General features: G+C 40.0%; 1 non-coding gene across 1 annotated transcript; it reads left to right on the top strand.

The window, feature by feature from the left end:
• The first annotated feature begins 6,683 nt into the window (after positions 1–6,683).
• Positions 6,684–6,791, top strand: LOC148553125 (small nucleolar RNA R71). The gene has a single exon (XR_015893781.1). It is a non-coding gene; the product is annotated as a small nucleolar RNA R71 (small nucleolar RNA).
• Positions 6,792–7,993: the final 1,202 nt, after the last annotated feature.

The raw sequence follows: 7,993 nt of genomic DNA, 5'->3' as shown, positions 1-7,993 counted from the left end.
TTTTTTGACCGCAGCATTGGCAAGAAGAGGTCGAACAGATGTGAGACGAGAAACAGGAGCAAAAGTCTCTTCATAGTCAATACTATACTCTTGCGTACAACCCTGAGCAACCAATTGTGCCTTATAATGGTCAATAGAACCATCAGAGTGAGTCTTGATCTTGTATACTGGTGCACGAAATTGTGATCATCAATGGAGCCAACAACTTGGTACGCACAATTGTAATCTCAACTCTTTTTTACAATTCCGCACAACTAACCAGCAAGTGCACTGGGTCGTCCAAGTAATAAACCTTACGTGAGTAAGGGTCGATCCCGCGGAGATTGTCGGCTTGAAGCAAGCTATGGTCATCTTGTAAATCTCAGTCAGGCGGATTCAAATGGTTATGGAGAATTGATAATTAAAAGATGAATAAAATATAAAATAAGATAGAGATACTTATCTAATTCATTGATGAGAATTTTAGATAAGTGTATGAAGATGCTTTTTTACTCCTGAACTTCTGCTTTCCTATTGCCTTTATCCAATCATTCATACTCTGTTCCATGGCAAGCTGTATGTTGGGTTTCACCGTTGTCAATGGCTACCTCCCGTCCTCTCAGTGCAAATGGTCCAAATGTGCTGTCACCGTACGTCTAATCATCTGTCGGTTCTCGATCATGTTGGAATAGGATCCATTGATCCTTTTGCGTCTGTCACTACGCCCAACACTTGCGAGTTTGAAGCTCGTCACAGTCATCCCTTCCCAGATCCTACTCGGAATACCAGAGACAAGGTTTAGACTGTCCAGATCTCAGGAATGGCCGCCAATAATTCTAGCCTATGCCACAAAGGTTTTAATCTTAGATTAGAAACCCAAGAGATACACATTCAAGCTTGTTTGCATGTAGAGCGGAAGTGGTTGTCAGCACGCGTTCATAGGTGAGAATGGTGATGAGTGTCACATAATCATCATATTCATCATGTTCTTGAGTGCGAATGAATATCTTGGAGAAGAAATAGGCTTGAGTTGAATAGAAAAATAATAGTACTTTGCATTAATTCATGAGGAACAACAGAGCTCCACACTTAAATCTATGGTGTGTAGAAACTCCACCGTTGAAAATACAAAAGTAATGAAGGTTCAGGCATGGCCGAATGGCCAGCCCCCAAAGCGTGATCAAGAGATCAAAAGATGAACTAAAGATTTCTCCGATGAAAATACAATAGCAAAAGGTCCTATTTATAGAGAACTAGTAGCCTAGGGTTTACAGAAATAAGTAAATGATGCAGAAATCCACTTCCGGGCCCACTTGGTGTGTGCTTCGGCTGAGCATTGAAGATTTCACGTGTAGAGGCTTCTCTTGGAGTTAAATGCCAGCTTTTGTGCCAGTTTAGGCGTTTAACTCCAGCTTTTATGCCAGTTCTGGCGTTTTGACGCCAGAAATTTTATGCTGACTTGAAATGCCGGTTTGGGCCATCAAATCTCCGGAAAAGTATAGACTTTTATATATTGCTGGAAAGCCCAGGATGTCTACTTTCCAACGCATATGAGAGCACGCCAATTGGGCTTCTATAACTCCAGAAAATCCATTTCGAGTGCAGGGAGGTCAGAATCCAGCAGCATCTGCAGTTCTTTTTCAGCCTTTGAATAAGATTTTTGCTCAGGTCCCTCAATTTCAGCCAGAAAATACCTGAAATCACGGAAAAACACACAAACTCATAGTAAAGTCCAGAAATGTGATTTTTGAATAAAAACTAATAAAAATATACTAAAAAGTAATTAAAACATACTGAAAACTACCTAAAAATAATGCCAAAAACGTATAAATTATCCGCTCATCACAACACCAAACTTAAATTGTTGCTTGTCCCCAAGCAACTGAAAATCAAATAGGATAAAAAGAAGAGAGTATACAATGAATTCCAAAAACATCTATGAAGTTCAGTCTTAATTAGATGAGCGGGGCTATTAGCTTTTTGCTTCTGAACAGTTTCGGCATCTCACTTTATCCTTTGAAGCTTAGAATGATTGGCATCTATAGGAACTCAGAATTTAGATAGTGTTATTGATTCTCCTAGTTCAGTATGTTGATTCTTGAACACAGTTACTTTATGAGTCTTGGCCGTGACCCTAAGCATTTTGTTTTCCAGTATTACCACCGGATACATAAATGCCACAGACACATAACTGGGTAAACCTTTTCAGATTGTGACTCAGCTTTGCTAGAGTCCCCAATTAGAGGTGTCCAGAGCTCTTAAGCACACTCTTATTATTTTGGACCACGACATTAACCGCTCAGTCTCAAGCTTTTCACTTGACACCTTCACGCCACAAGCACATGGTTAGGGACAGCTTGGTTTAGCCGCTTAGGCCAGAATTTTATTCCTGTGGTACGTCCTATCCACTGATGCTCAAAGCCTTGGATCCTTTTTATTTTACCCTTGCCTTTTGGTTTAAAGGGCTATTGGCTTTTTCTGCTTGCTTTTTCTTTCTCTTTTTACTCTCTTTTTTTTTGCAAGCTTTTCACTACTTTTTCTTGCTTCAAGAATCATTTTTATGATTTTTCAGATTATCAATAACATTTCTCCTTTTTTCATCATTCTTTTAAGAGCCAACAATTTTAACATTCATGAACAACGAATTCAAAAATATGCACTGTTCAATCATTCATTCAAAAAAACAAAAAGTATTGCCACCACATCAAAATAATTAATCTGTTTTAAAATTCGAAATTCATGTACTTCTTTTTCTTTTTGCAATTAAAAACACTTTTTATTTAAGAAAGGTGATGGATTCATAGGACATTCATAGCTTTAAGGCATAGACACTTAGACACTAGTGATCATGTAATAAGACACAAACATAAATAAAACATAAAGCATAATTTTCGAAAAACAGAAAAATAAGAACAAGGAAATTAAAGAACGGGTCCACCTTAGTGATGGCGGCTTGTTCTTCCTCTTGAAAATCTTTTGGAGTGTTTGAGCTCCTCAATGTGTCTTCCTTGACTTTGTTGCTCCTCCCTCATGACTCTTTGGTCTTCTCCAATTTCATAGAGGAGGATGGAATGCTCTTGGTGCTCCACCCTTAGTTGTCCCATGTTGGAACTTAATTCTCCTAGGGATGTGTTGATTTGCTCCCAATAGTTTTGTGGAGAAAAATGCATCCCTTGAGGCATCTCAGGGATTTTATGATGAGGAATTTCCTCATGCTCTTGTCCATGAGTGGGCTCTCTTGTTTGCTCAATCCTTTTCTTAGTGATGGGCTTGTCCTCATCAATGAGGATGTCTTACTCTATGTCAATTCCAGCTGAAATGCAGAGGTGACAAATGAGATGAGGGAAGGCTAACCTTGCCAAAGTAGAGGACTTGTCCGCCACCTTGTATAGTTCTAGGGATATAACCTCATGAACTTCGACTTCCTCTCCAATCATGATGCTATGGATCATGATAGCCCGGTCTATAGTAACTTCAGATCGGTTGCTAGTAGGAATGATTGAGCGTTGGATGAACTCCAACCATCCCCTAGCCGCGGGCTTGAGGTCATGCCTTTTTAGTTGAACTGGTTTCCCTCTTGAATCTCTCTTCCATTGAGTGCCCTCTTCACAAATGTCTATGAGGACTTGGTCCAACCTTTGATCAAAGTTGACCCTTCTAGTATAGGGGCGTGCATCTCCTTGCATCATGGGCAAGTTGAATGCCAACTGTATATTTTCTGGACTAAAATCTAAGCATTTTCCCCGGACCATTGTAAGCCAATTCTTTGGGTCCAAGTTCACACTTTGATCATGGTTCTTAGTGATCCATGCATTGGCAGAAAACTCTTAAACCATTAAGATTCTGACTTGTTGAATGGGGTTGGTGAGAACTTCCCAACCTCTTCTTCGAATCTCATGTCGGATCTCTGGATATTCACCCTTTTTGAGTTTGAAAGGGACCTCGGGGATCATCTTCTTCTTGGCCACAACTTCATAGAAGTGGTCTTGATGGATCTTTGAGATGAATCTCTCCATCTCCTATGACTCGGAGGCGAAAGCTTTTGCCTTCCCTTTCCTCTTTCTAGAGGTTTCTCCAGCCTTAGGTGCCATAAATGGTTATGGAAAAACAAAAAGCTTTATCTTTTACCACACCAAACTTAGAAGGTTTGCTCTTCCTCGAGCAAAAGAAGAAAGAAAAGAGTAGATGAAGAAAATGGAGGAGATGGAGGGGGTTTTGTGGTTCGGCCAAGGGGGAGAAGTAGTGTGTATGATGTGTGAAAATGAATGAGTGAAGATGGGTTTATATAGGAGTGGAGAGAGGGGGTAGGGTTCGGCCATGTATGGGTGGGTTTGGGAGGGAAAGTGGTTTGAATTTGAATGGTGAGGTAGGTGAGGATCTATGGTGGATGGATGTGGATTGGTGAAGAGATTTTAGAGAAGAGAGTAGGATTTGATAGGTGAGGGGTTTTTGGGGAAGAGGTATTGAGGTGATTGGTGAAGGGTATTTGGGGAAGGGTGTTATGGGGAGGTGTGAAGAAGAGAGAGAGAGACGAGGTAGGTGGAGATCTTGTAGGGTCCATAGATCCTGAGCTATCAAGGATTTCTCATCCTTGCACCATGTTGGCGTGTAAATGCCCCCTTGATTGCCAATCCTGGTGTTAAATGCCAGGTTCCTGCCCATTTCTGGCGTTTAACGCCAGCTTTTCTCCCCTTTCTAGTGTCTAAACGCCAGCTCTGTGCCCATTTCTGGCGTTAAACGCCAGCTTTTCTCCCCTTTATGGCATTTAAACGCCAGCTCTGTGCCCATTTCTGGCATTAAATGCCCAGAATCGTGCCAGACTGGGTGTTTAACGCCCATTCTGCTACCCTTAAACGCCAGTAAGCATCTCCTCCAGGGTGTGCTGTTTTTAATACTGTTTTTCATTCTGTTTTTGCTTTTTCAGTTATTTTTGTGACTTCACATGATCATCAACCTACAAAAAACATAAAATAACAATGGAAAATAAATAGATATGATTAAATAAAATTGGGTTGCCTCCCAAGAAGCGCTTCTTTAATGTCAATCGCTTGACAGTGGGCTCTCATGGAGCCTCACAGATACTCAGAGCATGATGATGGCCTCCCAACACCAAACTTAGAGTTTGAATGTGGGGGCTCTAATTGACTCTGCATTGAGAGAAGCTTTTCATGCTTCCTCTCCACGGTTACAGAGGGAGATCCTTGATCTTTAAACACAAGGGAGTCCTCATTCACTTGAAGGACCAATTCTCCTCTGTCAACATCAATCACAGCTTTTGCTGTGGCTAGGAAGGATCTACCAAGGATGATGGATTCATCCTTACACTTCCCAGTATCTAGGATTATGAAATCAGCAGGGATGTAGTGGCCTTCAACCTTTACCAAGACATCCTCTACAAGTCCATAAGCCTATTTCCTTGAATTGTCTGCCATTTCTAGTGAGATTCTTGCAGCTTGTACCTCACGGATCCCTAGCTTCTCCATCACAGAGAGTGGCATGAGGTTTATACTTGACCCCAGGTCACACAGAGCCTTCTCAAAGGTCATGGTGCGTATGGTACAAGGTATTGAGAACTTTCCAGGATCCTGTCTCTTCTGAAGTAATCTCTGCCTAGTCAAGTCATCCAGTTCTTTGGTGAGCAAGGGGGGTTCATCCTCCCAAGTCTCATTACCAAATAACTTGGCATTTAGCTTCATGATTTCTCCAAGGTACTTAGCAACTTGCTCTTTAGTAACATCTTCATCCTCTTCAGAGGAAGAATACTCATCAGAGTTCATGAATGGCAGAAGTAAATTTAATGGAACCTCTATGGTCTCTGTATGAGCCTCAGATTCCCATGGTTCCTTATTAGGGAACTCCTTGGAGGCAAGTGGACGTCTATTGAGGTCTTCTTTAGTGGAAATCACTGTCTTTCCCTTTTCTATGCATTCGGCCATGTGGGACGTGTTTATGGCCTTGCATTCTCTCTTTGGGTTTTCTTCTGTATTGCTTGGGAGATTACTAGGAGGGAGTTCAGTAATTTTCTTACTCAGCTGACCCACTTGTGCCTCCAAATTTCTAATAGAGGACCTTGTTTCAGTCATGAAACTTTGAGTGGTCTTAAATAGATCAGAGACTACAGTTGCTAAGTCAGAGTGGCTCTGCTTAGAATTCTCTATCTGTTGCTGAGAAGATGATGGAAAAGGCTTGCTATTGCTAAACCTATTTCTTTCACCATTACTGCTGTTGAAGCCTTGTTGAGGCCTCTGTTGGTCCTTCCATGAGAGATTTGGGTGATTTCTCCATGAAGGATTATAGGTGTTTCCATAGGGTTCTCCCATGTAATTCACCTCTTTCATTGCTGGGTTCTCAGGATCATAAGCTTCTCCTTCAGATGAAGCTTCTTTCGTACTGCCTGTTACTGCTTGCATGCCAGACAGACTCTGAGAAATCATATTGATTTACTGAGTCAATATTTTGTTCTGAGCCAATATGGCATTCAGAGTATCAATCTCAAGAACTCCTTTCTTCTGATTTGTCCCATTATTCACAGGATTCCTTTCAGAAGTGTACATGAATTGGTTATTTGCAACCATCTCAATGAGTTCTTGAGCTTCTGCAGGCATCTTCTTCAGATGAAGAGATCCTCTAGCAGAGCTATCCAATGACATCTTGGACAGTTCAGACAGACCATCATAGAAGATACCCATGATGCTCCATTCAGAAAGCATGTTAGAAGGACACCTTCTGATCAATTGCTTGTATCTTTCCCAAGCTTCATAGAGGGGTTCACCTTCCTTCTGTCTGAAGGTCTGGACCTCCACTCTTAGCTTACTCAATTTTTGAGGTAGAAAGAATTTGGCCAGAAAAGCACTGACCAGCTTTTCCCAAGAGTTCAGGCTTTCCTTAGGTTGTGAATCCAACTATATCCTAGCTCTGTCTCTTACAGCAAAAGGGAAGAGCATAAGTCTGTAGACCTCAGGGTCAACCCATTGGTCTTGACAGTGTCACAGATTTGCAAGAATTCAACTAAGAACTGATGAGAATCTTCCAATGGAAGTCCATAAAACTTGCAATTCTGTTGCATTAGAGAAACTAATTGAGGCTTTAGCTCAAAGTTGTTTGTTCCAATGGCAGGGATAGAGATGCTTCTCCCATAGAAGTCGGGAGTAGCTGCAGTAAAGTCACCAAGCACCTTCCTTGCAATGTTGGCATTGTTGTTATTTTCGGCTGCCATGGCTTCTTCTTGTTTGAAAATTTCTGTTAGGTCCTCTACAGAGAGTTGTGCATTAGCTTCTCTTAGCTTTCTCTTCAAGGTCCTTTCAGGTTCAGGATCAGCTTCAACAAGAATTCCTTTGTCTTTGCTCCTGCTCATATGAAAGAGAGAAGGAGAAAGTATAGAATCCTCTATGTCACGGTATAGAGATTCCTTGAGATGTCAGAGGAAAAGAAGAATAGAAGGAGGAGGTAGAAAGGAGAGAATTCGAACTTATGGAGAGGGAGAGAGTTCGAATTGCACATTGAGGAGGAATGTTAGTCCCTTAAATAGAAGGATGTGAGAAGGGGGAAAGAATTTTTTCGAAATTAAATTTAGAAAGATTTTGAAATAATTAAAAGAAATTTTGAAAATTTGGTTGATCATTTTCGAAAATTAAAATTGAGAAAGTAGTTAAGTGATTTTGAAAAAGATTTTGAAATTAGAAATAAAAAAGATATGATTGAAAATTATTTTGAAAAAGATGTGATTGAAAAGATATGATTGAAAAAATATGGTTTTTTAAAAAGATATAATTGATAAACAATTAGAAATATTTGATTTTTAAAATTAATGTCTTGGCTAACAAGAAATTTAAAAGATATGATTCTAGAATTTAAAATTTGATCATTTCTTAATAGGCAAGTAACAACTTAAAAATTTTGAATTAAATCATTAATTGTAGTAAGGATTTTTGAAAATACTAAAAAAATGGAAAGGATTTGATTTTGAAAACATATGATTGAAAAGATATGATCTGAAAAAGATTTGATTTTGAAA

This window comes from Arachis ipaensis, chromosome B7 (assembly GCF_059453495.1).
Source record: "Arachis ipaensis isolate K30076 ecotype BB chromosome B7, ASM5945349v1, whole genome shotgun sequence".
Classification (NCBI taxonomy): domain Eukaryota; kingdom Viridiplantae; phylum Streptophyta; class Magnoliopsida; order Fabales; family Fabaceae; genus Arachis; species Arachis ipaensis.
Note: the sequence above shows the minus strand (reverse complement) of the source record. Positions and strands in the feature narration are given on the sequence as shown.